This window comes from Myotis nattereri (genome assembly GCF_964212035.1).
Source record: "Myotis nattereri genome assembly, chromosome: 16".
Lineage (NCBI taxonomy): Eukaryota > Metazoa > Chordata > Mammalia > Chiroptera > Vespertilionidae > Myotis > Myotis nattereri.
The window spans coordinates 31,910,794-31,925,436 of record NC_138091.1 but is presented as its reverse complement, the minus strand read 5'-3'; the positions used below and the strand labels follow the sequence as shown (position 1 = coordinate 31,925,436).

Sequence of the window (14,643 nt, the reverse complement as noted above, 5' to 3'; positions counted from 1 at the left end):
TGGCTGGCCCCAATGGGGGCCGATCGGGCCAGGCCAGTGGGTGGAAGGGGCGGGGTAGGGGACACGGGAGGTTGGTGGAGAGCGGGACCGAAGCGGGATGGTGGAACAGGTGAGCGGGTGGCGCCAGGCTAAGGTGGGTGTGAGCGAGGGCCCTGAACTGCCCCGCCAGCCACCATCTGTGGGTCAACCGGCGGGGTGATCAGTGAGCGGGTGGTGCCAGGTCAAGGTAGGTATGAGTGGGGGCCCCGATCGCCCCGCCGCCGGTTGCTCCACAGATCAGCCCTGATCGCCAGCCAGGTCTAGGGACCCTACCTGTGCTTGAATTTCGTGCACCAGACCTCTAGTACATACATAAAAATTAGGGCCCACAGGATGAAGAACACAATACACAAGGTCTGCCTGCTACCAGCCCTAGACCTACAGCTTTCCTGGCTCTTGGGATTTGTTAAAGTTGCTGTACGTCGTGCCTGGCATTTGCAGAGTGCTTCCTATGTGATAGGTGCTCTACATACATGACCTTGTGCAATTTCACAGCAAGCCCACAAAATGGGGTTATTCCTAGAACAGGCAGTCGGATACCAGAAGTCTCTTGCTGTTGACCAGGGCCTCCTACAGGGCTGCCATGTGAGGCGGCACAGCCTGCACATTGCACAACTCTAGGAGGTACCGTCTGCACAGACCACAATGCAACGGCGCCCCTTGGGGTTGTGCGGTGCAGTGGCCCTGGCCTTCTGCTAAGTCAGAGCCAAAAGAAAAATGCTTTCTGCCTATTTGACAGGCTGAGAGGGGTGGACTCCACTACCCACTGCGGGCCTTTCTGCTCTGGATTTATAGGCCTTTCTTAAGGTCATGGTTCTTCATATTTTAAAAGGCTATTGGCACGGGAGCCCTCCCACCTACATAAACATTTGTTTAGGGAGGGAGAGCCCAGCATGGCCTCGCGGGCTGACACCAGCCATGTAAGGGCACCGACTCAGCTGCTGCTCATGGCTTTCCCCGTGGCCACCGCAGACTTATTGAGCAATATATTACGAGTGCGCCTCACTCTGATGATGTGTTATGGATAAATCATTAAGGAGGCAGCTCACTGCGGTGATGTATTGGTGTAATAGATCATCAGAGTGAAGTCTTCTGCCGACATACGGGCTGGCTCAAAGGGTGGTGTCATTCAGGGAAGAATTAGCCCAGCAGCAGATCTGGCTTAATTACAGGATAAAAGGCCTGTGAATGATAGGCTGAAGGCTGCGGCACCAGCATTTTGATTCCTGATGTAAAAATATAATTGGGCTTCCTGAGAGAATTTTTGATTATTTTCAAACAGCCTTTTGCTTTATCCCAACAGCACGACCTGCCCCGTGGCTGCGGGGCTATCTTATATCGGGGAGGATCTCCAGGCCTGGTCCACATCTGAGTTATTGTCCTCCTTCCAATTTGTAGGTCACAGAACGAGTTAAAGGAGATAAAACCCAGGAGGCCTGCCTTTAAGTTCTTCAGAATGCTGTCCTTAGCAGCCAGACCATTGGAATGGAGTGATTTATTCAAATCATCATTAAGGGGGGGATGGTTCTCGTCTAGGTCCGCGTGCATGTGTGGAGAAGAGGGGGCAGTCTGGTGAACATGTGTGCGTGTGTCTGAGGCCATCAGCATCTTAGGGACAATAATAATCATCCTGTTTATCAGACGCTTAACATTGTGCTAAAGGCTCTGCATGTATTATTTAGCCTCATTGAATCCATACGACACCATTGTGAGACAGGCATTATTATTATTATTGTCATTTTCCAGCTGAGAAAACCAGCCAGGAGCTGGCATGATTGGCCAGGTTGTACAGCCGCTCTTGGCAGAGCCAGTGAGCCTGATGCTGGGGTGACTCTTATGATCTTCCCTTCCCACCTCTAGGTCCCCCCTTCGTTTGAGGACCCTAACCCAGCCTTCTGTGAACTGCAGACCTCAGTGGGCACAGTTAAAGATACGTTTGCTGAAAAATCTATTATTTTGTCTTAAGACACATAAATCAAACTTCAAGTTAGTAGGCTCCCAAATTTGGTCTGAGTCGATTATTTCTTGAGAAACTTGTAGGATGAGACCTCTTAGCAATGACAGGCTAAACTCTTTGAACCAACTCTCCTACTGGAAACAACTATAAAAGCTGCATAAAATATTTTTTGAAATCTTCTAAAATAGTATGAAATTGATGACAAGACAGTAAAAAATGACTAGGTCAACAGGGGAAAGAATAGGAACCAGAGAGGGGAATGACCAGAGGCTGCTTTTGCCCCGAGGGCTACTGATCCCAAGCTGTTCAGCCCGCTGGGAAGAGAAGGCAGAATGGAAGCCAGGAGCCAGCCCAGGGAGGGAGGTCCTCGCTACAGTCAGCTGGGGCCCCGGGGCTACATCCTCAGAAGAGGGTGGCCTGGAAGTGGAGCAGCCTTCATGCAGAATTACAGCCCAGGTTCTGCTGACCCAGCCTGACCTGGTGCAGGAAACAGCAGGCTTTGGACTTGGGTTAGGGTGGGCCCAGGCTGGTATGGTTCCCTTAGGGAAGCAGATCTCTGAGCACAGGTGCTTTTACATTAGGCTTCAGATTATTCCTATAAATAAAATAAATAAAACTCCAGGGCAGGGAGATTTATTTTTTTAATCAGAGGAGCTGTGATCTCAAGAGGGGGTAAAGTTTCCAATGTTTTTTCTCTCTCTGTTCTCCCACCTCTTGGTCCTGGACATGGGCACTGTTCTGAGAAGTGTGCAGCAGACTTGGGGCAAATATTTTTAAATAACATATTGAACAAAGGATTTATATCCAGAATATGTAAAGAACTTTCAAAACACAACAGTAAGAAAACAACCCAACTTGAAAATGCACAAGAAACTTGAACAATTCATGAAAAAGGATATGTGCAGATGGCAAAAAAGTATATGAAAAAATGTTTGAAGTCATTAGCCATTAGAATAATGGTCTGCATTTTATAGAGAAAGCATTCAGTCTTCTACCACAAAGCATCATGTTAGATGGAGGTATTTTTACAAGTTGAGGAGGTTTCCTTCTATTTTTCTGAGAGTGTTTTTTAAAATCATGAATAGGCGTTGAATTTTATCACTTTTTTGTGTCAGTTGGTGTTATCCTCTGATTTTTTCTTTATTTTGTTAATATGAAAAATTATATTGATAATTTTTAAAATATTGAACCAGTCTTACACTCCTATAATAAACCTCTCTTGGTCATGGTGGCTAAGTCTTTTCATACAATGTTTAATTATCTTTGCCATTATTCTTAAATGTTTCTAACCTATATTCATGAGGGATAGTGGTCTTTCGTTTTCTTTTTTGCAATGTGTTTGTCCTTATGACAATACCACACAATCTTGTTTGGCATAAGGACAGACAAGCACATTACAAAAAACGAAAAATAAAAAAAGTCCTGTAACTTCCTAGTAAGTTTTGAAATTAAAAAAATGTGAGTTCTTTCACTTTGTTGTTTTCAAGATTTATTTTAGATATTTTGGGGCCCTTGAATTTCCATATGAAATTAGAATCAGCTTTTCAATTTCTGGAGAAACAGTAATTGGAATTTAGATAGGTATTGTGTTGAATCTGCAGGGTCACTTGTTTTTGTAAGGCCCATAAATTCGGAATGATTTTTAGATTTTGAAATTTTTGAAATGCTATTAGAAGAAGAATAGTATTTTATGTCAAGTGAAAATTATATACAATTCAAATTTCCAAGTGTATAAAGTGTTATTGGAACAGAAACAAAACAAAACAAAACAAAACAAAACACCTGGATGATAGTCAACAATAACCAGGCACACAAGGAAACCCACTCCAGGAGTGAAAACCAGCAAAAGCAGGCAACAGAACGGGATCTACAGAGACTTAAGATATTGAAACCATCAGACCACAAACAATAAATGGCATTTCTTTCTTATTATGTTTAAATTTAAAAAAAAAAAAAAAGCTTGAAGCTATCTGCAGAGAACAGAAAACAATAAAAAAAGAAGCTGTTCTTCATCCGCTCTCATTGGCTGCCCTGCTAAAAAGCCTGGGATCCAGCCATACCTCAGTGGACCCGAGGGGCATCTTGAAGGCATTTCCCAAGTGGAAGAAAATCCATGCCAATCCATCATTAAAGCACTTGCAGAGATTCCCAAGAGGGAAGGCAGAGAAGAAGCAAGAGTGGCTGAGTTCCCTGAGGGCCCATGTTGTGCCCACTGTCATCGGGCGAGCCCAGGCAGAACTCTTTGAGAAGCAGATTGTCCAACATGGTGGCCAAATAGATTCTGCTCAGGCCCCAGGGGTCACTCACATGGTGGTGGATGATGGACTGGACTGTGAGCGAGCCCTCTGCCCCCTTAGACTGCCCTCAGGTGCTCAGCAGGAAAAGTCAGCCTGGCTGAGCTTGTGCCTGCAGGAGAGAAGGCTAGTGGACACACCAGGATTCAGCATCTTCATACCACAGCTCAGTAAGGCGGACCAGGACTCTTCAAATGGAGCCTGTGCCGCTCTGCTCAGGACAACCTACCCCCAACTAGACCTGTATCTCCTCCCCAGAGGACAGAAGAAGCTCCAAACACCCAAGCCCCACCTGGCTCTGATGATGAAACCAGTGATGGGAAAGAGACCCAAGTTAGCGCAGCTGATTTGGAAGCCCTGATCAGTGGCCACTGCCCCATGCCCCCTGAGGGAGATGGTGAGCCCAGCCCAGCCCTGAGGGTCTGGATAAGTGGGTCTGTGCACAGCCTTCGAGGCAGAAGGTGACCAACCACAACAGCCACATCACAGAAAAGCTGGAAGTGCTGGCCAAAGCCTACAATGTTCAGGGAGAGGAGTGGAGGGCCCGTGGCTATGCCAAGGCCACCGATGCCCTTAGGAGCTTCTACAAGCCTGTCACCTCCTACCAGGAAGCCTAGAGTGTCCCTGGGATTGGGAAACGGATGGCCGAGAAGACTGGAGCGACCCTAGAAAGTGGACATCACCGGAAGCTGGACCACATCAGTGACAGCATGCCTGTCTGGGAACTCTTCTCTAATATTTGGGGAGCTGGAACCCAAACTGTCCAGCTTTCCGGAGCTTAGAAAAGATCCGCAACCAGGCCTTCCCGACTGCCCAGCAGGCCATCGGCCTGAAGCATTACCATGACTTTCTGGAATGTATGCCCAGGGAGGAGGCTAACGAGATTGAGCAGACAAGTCCGGGAATCATCTCAGGCCTTTAACCCTGGGCCGTTGTGTGTGGCGTTCCTACCGACGGGGAAAAGCAACCTGTGGTGATGTGGACGTGTGGTCACTCACCCGGATGGCTGGTCTCACCAGGGCTTCCTGGACAGCCTGTGGCAGCGAGGGCTCCTGATGACTTGGTGAGCCAGGAGGAAAATAGTCAGCAGCAGAAGTACCTGGGTGTGTGCCAGCTCCCAGGACCAGGGCTGGGTTATTCCTGGTACGGCACCGACGACTGGACCATCATTGTCCTCTACAGCGAGTTTGCGTGTGCCCTGCTCTACTTCACCGGCTCTGCCCACTTCAACCTGCACCATGCGGGCTCCGGCCAGACCATGGGCATGAGCTTGCTCTCAGCACAGCTGTGGTGTGGGACACCCGAGGTCTCAAGGTGGGGCCTGGCTGAGTGCTTCCCACCCCCCTGAGAAGGATGTCTTCAGGCTCCTAGGCCTCCCCTACGGAGAACCAGCTGAGCAGGATGGTGTCCTGACCCATGGTTGAGGCGGAGGGGGCACCCACTGGACCAGCTGCCCTACCTGGCCATCTGGTACTCACCACTTCAATCACAGCTCTCTGGGCCCAAGGAAAAGGGCCAGCCTGGCTCCCAGGGTCTGCCATGCTCTGCCCCGACAAGAGCAGACTGCGCGCCCTTCTACTCAGCTGCTCTTGGTAGAGGTTTGCACGTGACTCATTGCCTCTCACTTTAAGCAGGAACAGGTGGCTGGTATAAAGCTAGTTTCCTGTGCTGAAGGCCCAGGCATCCCCTTTCTCTACCCTGATGAGGGTCTAGCTCAGTGGTCGGCAAACTCATTAGTCAACAGAGCCAAATATCAACAGTACAACAATTGAAATTTCTTTTGAGAGCCAAATTTTTAAAACTTAAACTAGATAGGTAGGTACATTGTTATTAACTTAATTAGGGTACTCCTAAGGCTTAGGAAGAGCCACACTCAAGAGGCCAAAGAGCCACATGTGGTTCACAAGCCGCAGTTTGCCGACCACTGGTCTAGCTGCTGGGGGTGGGATGGGGCTGCGGGGGGGGGGAGAGGCAAGTAGCTCTGGCCCAGCATTACCCAAGATCCTTTGGAGCAGGAGAATGAACCACTCCGTGTATTCCCTCTACCCACCCCACTTCCTGTGCAGCTGGACGTGTTGGGAGAGGGTGCCTCAGGCTCTGTGAGGACAGCATTGGAAGACCCAGGGGCCTAGTAAAGTGCATTTCACATTCAACCTGCCTGGGGTCTGTGAGCCGCTGTAGCCCCTGCCTGCCTTCTTCCACCCAAGTGGGCATGGAGAGGGGAGCTGAATGGGAACGCAGAAATACAAGTTAACTGCTCTTCATATAGGCCAGGCCTGAGTCAGCTCCTGGACTCAGAAGGACACTGGTGAACATTAAAAGGGAGGCTTCATGAAGTCAGGCATTTAGGGGTGCCTGTTTATCCATCAGCATCTCCTGTGGGCCCTGCCCTAGGACAGGCTATCTGGGAGCATGAGCAGAAGTGGCACAGACCGGCTCGGTTGGCGTGGCTCAGTGGTTGAGCGTCGACCTATGAACCTGGAGGTCACGGTATGATTCCCGGTCAAGGGCACATGCCCGGGTTGTTGGCTATACCCCAGTGTGAGGCATGCAGGAGGCAGCCGATCAATGATTCTCTCTCATCATTGATGTTTCTCTCTCTCTCTCCCTATGCCTTCCTCTCTGAAATCAATAAAAATATATTTTTTTAAAAAGAAGCTGTTACAGGATAAATATGCAGCTATCTAGCCACCGTTCTCCCCTTCCAGCCCACCCTCCTCTCCCCAAAAGAAGAGAGAAATTCTGGGCAGCAGAATTGCATGTGGAAATCTCACTTGTCTTGGTGTTACGCAAGCTAGAAAAGACATTGTTCTAGCTGCAATATGTTTATTTTCAACAAAGCATGTCAGTCATAGAATTTCCTTTCGGCTTTTTTTTTTTTTTTAATATATTTTATTGATTTTTCACAGAGAGGAAGGGAGAGAGATAGAGAGCTAGAAACATCGATGAGAGAGAAACATCGATCAGCCGCCTCCTGCACACTCCCACTGGGGATGTGCCCGCAACCCAGGTACATGCCCTTGACCGGAATCGAACCTGGGACCCTTCAGTCCGCAGGCTGACGCTCTATCCACTGAGCCAAACCGGTTTCGGCTCCTTTCGGCTTTTATTTGTGAGTTTATAAAATTATGAGAGGCTCGGTGCACAGGTGGGGTCCCTCTGGGTGGCCTGCAGGGATTGGGCTGAACCCTGTAGTCAAAGGCTGCCTACAGCTCCTACCTGCCACTCCTGCTCATCCCGGCCCCACTGTGCCTGCCGCGGGCTTGTGCCCAGTCAGTCGCAATCCGGAGAGGTTCGCGCTGCCACAGCAGCATTTGCCAGCCATGAGCCCTGCATATGGCGCCCTCCCAAGGGGAGTGGCCTGCAGGATCAGGCTGAAACTGCTCTCCGACATCCCCCTGGGGTCTCGGATTGTGAGAGGTTGCAGGCCAGGCTGAAGGACCCCACTGGTGCATGATCAGGCCCGGGAGGGGCCTCGAGAGGTATGTCTCGAGGGTATGTCTGGCCCATCTTGCTCAGTCCCGACCCCAGACGCCAGCAGCAAGCTAACCTACTGGTCGGAGCATCTACCTCCTGGTGGTCAGTGCCCGTCATGGCGACTGGTCGACCAGTTGACTGTCTGCCCCCTGGTGGTCAGTGCACATCATAGCAAGTGGCTGAGCAGCCTTAGCATATCATTAGCATATTATACTTTGATTGTTCAGTTGTTCTGCAGTTCAGTCTATTTGCATAGTACCCTTTTATTATATAGGATAATTTGAATTTTATTATTAACATGGAAGTAAGAAATAGTTTTAGACAAATTGACTAAAAGATCTTAAAAATAGACAACAGGCAATATACCACACCCCTATCCTGCAAAAGTGGGGGTATACAGCCTCCCATTTAAAAATTATCATAGAAAACATTAAGTTTAATACGTAAGTCTTAAAATCTGAAATATAAGGGGCTATGATGCGATGATGTATAGATGACATTGTTAAAAATCTTTAGGATATCGGAGTAGAATGTCCTAGTTAAAAACAGGCTCTTCCTCAGACAGACCGGGTTGGGGTTCGAGCTCCAACACTTACAACATTTTCTAATCTCAGGCAAATCATGTAACTTCTCAGAGCCTCAGTTTGCTCATCTGCAGAATGGGAATAAGAATAGCACTGCATACCCTGGCTGGTTTGGCTCAGTGGATGGAGTGTCAGCCTGCAGACTGAAGGGTCCCAGGTTTGATTCCAGTCAAGGGCACATACCCGGGTTGCGGGCTCGATCCCCAGTGGGGGGTGTGCAGGAGGCAGCTGATCAATGATGCTCTCTCATCGTTGATATTTCTGTCTTGCTCTCTCTTCCTCTCTGAAATCAATAAAAATACATATTTTTTTAAAAAAGAATAGCACTGCACCTGCTTCAAGGGGTTGTCCGAGTCAACAGAGATCCTGGATAGAGAGAGCTTTGCATTTGGCTCACACATGAAACTTGCTTATTGTGACTTTATTTTTTATTTTTTTAAAAATATATTTTATTGATTTTTTACAGAGAGGAAGGGAGAGAGATAGAGACGCCTCCTGCACAAGTCCCACTGGGGATGTGCCCACAACCCAGGTACATGCCCTTGACGGGAATCGAACCCGGGACCCTTCAGTCCACAGGCCAATGCTCCTTCCACTGAGCCAAACCGGTTTTGGCAGCTTATTGTGACTTTAGTTTCTTGGAGCAGCATTATAGCATCCAGATGAAGTTGGCATCTGCATTTTGCTTGCATTTAAATACAGGAAGGCTTTATGTAAAGAGCTTGCTTCCCTATGTGTAACCAGTCAGAAAAACTCTCTTCTCGCGAAAAGCTGATGAGACTTGGTTCCTAAGGACTGACCCCAGGCTGCTGGGGCTCGGCCATATACAGCAAGCCTTTGGGTGAAGAAGCCACTTATTTCGTCCTCCAAAATCAAGGCCATCTCCTTGTGAAGGGTAGAAATCGAGGTGAGAAAAGATTGATAATCCTGCATTGCAGACTTTATTATTAAAGATGTCCAGATTACAAATTGGGCTGTCTGTCAATCAATCAGCCTGTTTCCTGCATTTTTCTCTGTCATCTGCTAAAAATATTCCTGTGCAACGCTGAGCCCCTGTAGACATCATAAATGCTAATCTCTCTTCCTTTCCTTTTTGAAGGACGAGCTTGGCCATGCTCCCTAGTAGAGGTCCCTGGATTTGTCCTTGTCTTGCTATTATTTAAAAATTTCCCAAGTCAGATGATTTCAAGTGAGGAAAAAGGGCGCATGGGTGGAAGTCACCAATGAAGTGTGGTTCAGGCTGCATTCCTTTTTCCTTGGGTAATTTTCTTGAACCCTGGTGAGAAGGGACAGGTTGAAAACAACCAAACTGAAGATCCTATATAATAAAGAGCTAATATGCTAATTAGACCAAACATCAGAACAACCGTCCGGATGAAGCTGGGGCTGTGAGGGCTGAGCTCCTTGCATGAATTTCATGCATTGGGCCTCTAGTAGATCAATAAAAGGCTTTACCGATGATTGGTAGGTTGCTGTTCAACTGTTGGGGTTCCTTGCATCAAGGAACTGAGTCAGCGTCATTCGAGTTTCTCAGTATCCCTGCCTGAGCTTGGGGGATGCCTTTCCAGGTTGGGTCCCTGGAAAAGACTCTGAGATGGAGAGCTGCTTGCAAAACTTTAATTAGGAGTGGAAGGGGGCAAGGAAAGTAGGACTGAGCAGAGAGAGAAGATGCTCCCTAATGCGGTTGCCATAGAGACCTCAGCTAATTGTGCAGGGAGCTCTGCAAGTGGGATGGCCCTTCATAGTTGTCCCAAGGTATGTGAGCTGGGCCTTTGCATCCCCCCATCAGCCAGTCATGGGCCAGAGCCCTCCCTGGGAGGGGATGTATCTTGGTTAAAGCGATGTCCAGTGAGGGATGAAGCCCTGAGCCAACAGCAGCTGATATTCTCAGCAGCTGGGGGACTGGTGAGTGGCCCTGAAGGGTAGGAGCTTGGCGGACAGTATCCATGATACACCATCCTCTGAGCTGCTCAGATTCACTTGCTTCTCATAGTAAGCTTGCCCCCTCTCTACTGGCTTCTCTAGGATTGTGGATTGTTTTCTAGGGAAACTGGTAAGAGACGGGCTAGTGGGACAAACTACGGCTCCTGATCTCAAGACTCTGATAATCAATATGCCCCTTCCCTATCACTGAACTAGATTCTTCTTACCCTGGGCCAGTGTTTCTGCTGGTCTAAGTGGCTTGTTTGGTGGGATGACCCCGACTCTCATTCCTGAGGCTTCTGACCTTTGGCTACCATGCACTTTTCAAGCCTTGGCTGCTATACCTGCCGATGTAGTGTTAAAACTGGGTATGAAAACACCAAGAAATGCCCCCACTGGATCATCTGGCTGCCAAATGTGTTCTCCCCTGTCTCCGAGTACCAGCAGCCATTGCTCACACTGACATGCAGGGAGCTGACTCCTCTATGAACTTGTCTTGGATTTTCTCCTCCTCGGTCAGTTGGCCTCATGCAGCCATAGGTGTGAGGAGAGGGCTGGGGTACCACTGGAGTGTGACATGGGCGTTGGGGCTAACTGTTCCGGCAGCTCACTTGTGCTGATCTTGAATGTACCACCCCCATCTTATGACGGATCTCCGCTGGTCCTGCCTGCCCTTGTGACTGGGGGGATCTGACAAAAACCAGCTCATCATGGGCAGCTCTGGTTACCTGGCCACTTGGTATCGCTTGGCCAGAAACTTCATCTGCACCAGGGTCCTGCAGCATCTGGGAGCTGCTTTTCAGCTGGTGTGTATTTTTTCCTGCAGATGTTGAGCCTGGCTTCAGAACCAGAGGGACCGAGAATATTCTCTTCCTGGGCCTTGCCAGAAACTCCATGTTGTGCCTTTTCCCACCACAGATACCTCCAATTCCATCGAGCCTGCCAGGTCCTTCAGCTCAAATGGACTGAGACAGATGTGCACGTTTATGACCATTGGAAGGAAATGAAAGAGCTCACTGGCAAAATTCCCAGAGGGAGAATCTGATTGGCCTGTGATGGGCCAGCTGTTCCCTCCTGGCCAATCAGCTGTGACCAGGAGGCTGGGTGTGGACTGGGCATTTTAGCTCTAGTACGCCTGCTTCTGTTCTTCTCTCCATTCCCTTCCCTTATGTGTATTGACACAACTGCGTCATGCAGCCAGCAGGTGTGTGGGGAGAAGAGCGTGGTGGACACGGAGAGGAAAGGGCCTTGAAGGCAGACAGTCTGGATTTGAAATGACTGTGATGTTCAGTGGGTCCCTTATCTTTGTCAAAGGCTGGTTCCTCACTTTAGCTAAGAGCTGTGAAGAGAAAGTGCCTTATGGATGAAGAGTACCAAGTCCATGCTTGGCACGAAGTAGGTCTTCAACGCCCCTTGATCATGAAGTGCAAGCTCAGGTTTCTCATTCAAGATCGTGCCCCTGGGACATTCTGGTGTGGGGATCTTGGAGTTGCCACAGCACAGGCCATGCTACTACAGAAGCCATTGACAAAGGCCTCCTCCTTGCCCTCCCCGCTGGGCTGACAGGACCAGGCACGGCCCATGGAGCGCTGTCTTCACTATGGGGGCTCCTCAAATCTTCCTTGTGACCTTGGCGTTCAGCCCCCCCAGGGCACTTCCTCGCAGGCCTCGCCTTCCCACTCAGACCCACCTCCCCTCGCCACAGGCTTCTCCACAAACCCACTTGGATGTGCACTAATGCCATTATCTTCCCGAAATTAAAATCAAGCCTCAACTTATAATGTTTCACGGAGAGGGAATTGGGGTTATATATTCCTGCGTTGAGCCGTATTCTATTTCAGTCATAGCATTTAATTATGATTGGTATGTTAGTGCCCACCGGAGCATAACAAATTGTCATTATGTTATTCTGCTGAGTCTAATTTAATTGGCAAGTTGTCACAAAAGCAATTATCCGTCATTTATTTTGTTGCCATAACCACATCTAGAGGAGCACCTGCTGTCTGCGAGGAGCAATGCGCCACAGTCTCTCGGCCCTGGCTCCGAGCCACTTAGCTGACACAAAGACATTGCTTCCCCTTCTGATTTAAAAATATGCTCCTCATTTCCCGCTGCGGTCTCAGGAAGCCTCCTGGGGGAGCCTCAAAGTGCCAAAGAAAATCCACGGGCTGGGGAGTCACCTGGGACCCCACCGGGAGGCAGGGGGTCAGCTCTGCTCTGTCGGGGTGTGAGTGGGAGGCGGCGGGAAGCAGGCCCCGTGGAGGGTCCGGGCCCTGCCTGGGTCAGGCTTTGCTCTCTCAGCTGTTTCAGCTGCCACCTCAGTGATGGAATCATAAATATTTGTTGCTCTTTTCTCCTGAGGCACACGGCGCGCTCGCTCCCCGGGAAGCAGGATTGTTTGTCCGTTTCACTGAGAGGGAACCCGGGGACTTGGGGACTGGGGCCCACAGTCACCAGGGAAGTCTGGGAAGAAGCCAGGACTACAGTGAAGATCTGCAAAGCTTTCCCCATCGGAACAAGCAAAACCGAGTCCCAGACTGTGCCCCTGGTGCAGTAGGACATAGCTCAGGGCCCTGTTTCACATGGACTCATCTGTGATCGGGGCGGGGGGAGGGAAAAGGGCAGAGGGCAGGGGGCCAAGAGAGAAAAGGGAGGGAAGAGCCACCATGCCTGCCCACATTAGAGAGGCTGAGACAGGAACGGCCCACTTTGCCAGGAGCCTCTGATTCCAAAGTCTTTGGGAGGCTCTGTGAGCCCCCTCCTACCTTTAGCCACCTCCCCACCTCCCTGTGCGTGAATATTCCCCACATCAAGATCAATATGACTTTTGTGAGTGAGGAAGCAGAGGCAAGCAAAGGGATTTTTTTCTCCTTCCCCGAAAGGGGGAGACAGCCATTCCTAAGGGAAGATGCAGCCTGTAGGTCTGTCTCTGTCCTGCAGGCTGGAAGCAGGTGCAAAAAATGACTAATCCTGTTCTGGCTTCCATGATGCTCTTAGTGGCAGAGTCCACAAAAGACTCGTTAAAAACAAAAACAAAACCCCAAACAATAACCACTAGGCTGCAAAGGGGAGAAAGAGCCAGGCCTTTAAATCAAGCAGCTTTTCTCTCGGGGTCAGTCAGCTCTAATTCCCAGGCTACCTATTTGGGGACACTGGAAAATTACCAGCTTCCTGAACACAGGCAGATCATTTCTTGTAACTCTTTTTTTCTTTTTTAGAAATCTCTCATTGTCATTGCTGACTAAAAATAAACGAGGGATGTGTGAGGTTCCTTCCTCCGGGACCAGCAATCTCCCTCGGGAATGTTCCTCACGACTGGGGAGAAGTCGTTCTTGCCACCACGAAGGCCCCGTAGCAAAATGGTCCGGATCCCCGATCCTTGTGGGAGGCCCCGCTGAGTCTCAGGGGCCAGAACTTATATAGTTGATAGCAGAGCAGGGTAGAGGTTAATGTGCAGGGAGGGGGCGGTGCACAGGGCCTGCTGGGCTCGGTTGCGGGAGAGGGTGGTGCTTGATTCCAAGTGAGCGTGTAAATGAGCTTGAACTCTCCGGAAAGTTAGGCTGGCAAAATGGGGCAAGAGCCATGAAAAATGCCCATCGCCTCTGACCCAGGAATTTCGCTGAGGATAAGCAAATTGCTTCAAGAACAGAAGAAAGATGTTTGCTTTGGTGTTATTTATCATCGCAAAAGCAAAATCTGTGCTGAGAGCAACGTGACTTGGAGCGCGTGGCTCTAGGCCCAGGGGTGTTGATAGCGTTTGCTTTGTGTTTTCTGGGAGGGAAGCTGGGTCACGAGGAAATCTTTATGCAGTTTCACGAAGTAAGTATATTAATACAGACGAGACGGTCCCTCCTGGGCTCGTTTCTTATTTCTGCTGTAACAAGTTTACCTCCAGTTTAGTGGCTTAAACAATACATATTTATTATCATATAGTTCTCAGGTCAGAAGTCTGGAATGGGTCTGACTAGGCTAAAATCAGTGTATCAGCAGGGCTGTGTTCCTTTCTGGAAGCTCTAGGGGAGAAACTGTTTCCTTGCCTTTTCCAGCATCGAGAGCCTGCCCGCATTCCTTGGCTTGTTGCCTCCTTCCTCCATCTTTAAAGCCGAATCCTTCTCACAGTGCATCTCTCTGACCTTCTTTCGTAGTCACAGCTCTCTCTGCCTCTCCTCTCCTGTCTCCCTGTTCCACTGTTAGGGACCCATGTGATGGCATTGGGCTCACCTGGATTATGGAGGATGCTCTCCCTATTTTAAGGTTGGTCAGCAATCTTAATTCCCCTTTGCCATTTAATGCAACACACAGGTTCGGGGGATCAGGACATGGGCATCTTTTGGTGATGGCGGGGCATTACTCTGCAAACCACACTCCA

General features: G+C 49.3%; 1 pseudogene across 1 annotated transcript; it reads left to right on the top strand.

The window, feature by feature from the left end:
• The first annotated feature begins 97 nt into the window (after window positions 1-97).
• Window positions 98-5,714, top strand: LOC308531843 (DNA polymerase lambda-like; annotated as a pseudogene). Its single transcript has 3 exons — window positions 98-109; window positions 1,900-1,973; window positions 4,039-5,714. The product of its transcript is annotated as a DNA polymerase lambda-like (transcript).
• The last annotated feature ends 8,929 nt before the right edge of the window (window positions 5,715-14,643 follow it).